Below are 1,916 nucleotides of genomic sequence, written 5' to 3'. Positions count from 1 at the left end.
GCAGGATCCTGTCTTGTTCTGCTGGATCCTTGTTTTAAAATGTAGGTTTAAAAAAATGTAGGTTTTATTATTATTCAGGTATAGTGAGGCCAGGAGATTAGGAGACCATTACCACTGAAGAGATACTATTACTTACAGTTCCCAAGAGGAAAGGCAATCCACACCAGGCAAGGATATACACGGAAGCAACAGGATTCCTTAGGAGGCAGAGGAAGCAGGGAGTGGGGAAGGGTGGGCGAGCATCTTTATTGTGGTTTCTGCCCAAAGAAAGGAGGAATAAAGGAATGGAGAGGCAGGGCAAGCAGGTTTAGGACTGGCTGGTTTGAATAATTTCAGTGGCTCTGGGGCTTAGGCGCTGTCCCTAGCTGTCTGGTACGTGGTTTTGGGTGATGAGGTCGAGGAGATTGTAGCTCAGAGAGCTGTGGGGAAGTGGGCTATGGATTGGTTAGTTTGCATATGAAAGGTGAGTCCTTTATAACCTCTAAGAATTGGCTGACGCTGAGAGAGGCAGTCTCCACAATCAGCCAGTTCCCAGAGGTGAAAGCATCAGAAACACAGGGCAGGCCTTGCAGACGCCGCCGCCCTGGAGTAGCCGTCGCCGTCCAGCCATGGTCAACCCCACCGTGTTCTTTGACATCGCCGTGGACGGCGAGCCTTTGGGCCGCGTCTCTTTCGAGCTGTTTGCAGACAAAGTTCCAAAGACAGCAGAGAACTTTCGTGCTCTGAGTACTGGAGAGAAGGGATTCGGTTACAAAGGTTCCTGCTTTCACAGGATTATCCCGGGATTTATGTGCCAGGGTGGGGACTTCACGCGTCACAATGGCACACAATGGCACTGGCGGCAAGTCCATCTACGGGGAGAAGTTTGATGATGAGAACTTCATCCTGAAGCACACAGGGCCTGGCATCTTGTCCATGGCCAACGCTGGACCCAACACAAACGGTTCCCAGTTTTTCATCTGCACCGCCAAGACTGAGTGGTTGGACGGCAAGCATGTGGTCTTTGGCAAGGTCAAGGAGGGCATGAACATCGTGGAAGCCATGTAGCGCTTCGGGTCCAGGAATGGCAAGACCAGCAAGAAGATCACCATCGCCGACTGTGGACAGATCTGATGAATCTAACTCCTGTTTTATCTGAACTTCCAGACCGTTCCTTTAGCTCAGGAGAGCGCCCCTCCACCCCCACCTGCTTGAAATAGCCCAGTCTCCGCACTCTCACTGCAGTTCTGCGGGCTCCGTGGTTCCTTTCCCCAGGTATAGCTGGATTGCAGAGTTCAGTTTATGATGATGAAATAAAATCTAAACCACACACACACACACACACACACACACACACACAAAAAAAAAAAAAAAGAAACACAGGGCAATACTGTGTCCAAGGTCTAGAACTTGGTAGGTCTAGAGGTACTTGGTACTTTCTAGGGGCTCAGTGGATATTTGCTGAGGGAAGGAAAGTAGAGAAGGAAGGAAGGTACAGAGGGAAGGTGGGAGAGAGAGAGCCCCAGATGCCTGTAGCATCCTCCCTGGTACCTTGGGCAATATGAGCACTCTCCTCTCCCCGCCCTACTCCAGGAACTGTCTTCCTAGCTCAAATCCCTGATTCTAGAAACACATCCAGTGGGCTCACCACTAGGCAATGTTCCAGCCTTCTCACCTCACCAGGCAGTTTCTCTATCCATCCACACTCATCACTCCTTTTACGCCTCAGACTCAGATGAGACTTTGTTCTTGTTTTGTTGGTAAAGTTTGTTGGTTTCTAGATGGATAATGCTGCCAAGAGAGAAAATTGAAACAGCACTAAGGACTGACAGCAAACAGAACTACCCCTCCCCCCACTGGCCTCCCCTTCCTCAGCTCCCCAGTTCCCTCTGGAGAGAGTTTCTGCTGAAGAGCCTAACAGTCCATCTCTCCTGCCA

General features: G+C 50.3%; 1 pseudogene; it reads left to right on the top strand.

Moving 5' to 3' along the window:
* The first annotated feature begins 547 nt into the window (after positions 1-547).
* LOC112661281 (peptidyl-prolyl cis-trans isomerase A-like) lies at positions 548-1,113 on the top strand (annotated as a pseudogene).
* The last annotated feature ends 803 nt before the right edge of the window (positions 1,114-1,916 follow it).

Source organism: Canis lupus, chromosome 20, assembly GCF_003254725.2.
Source record: "Canis lupus dingo isolate Sandy chromosome 20, ASM325472v2, whole genome shotgun sequence".
Taxonomy (NCBI): domain Eukaryota; kingdom Metazoa; phylum Chordata; class Mammalia; order Carnivora; family Canidae; genus Canis; species Canis lupus.
The sequence above is the reverse complement of the archived record's forward strand: the minus strand, read 5'-3'. Positions and strand labels throughout refer to the sequence as shown.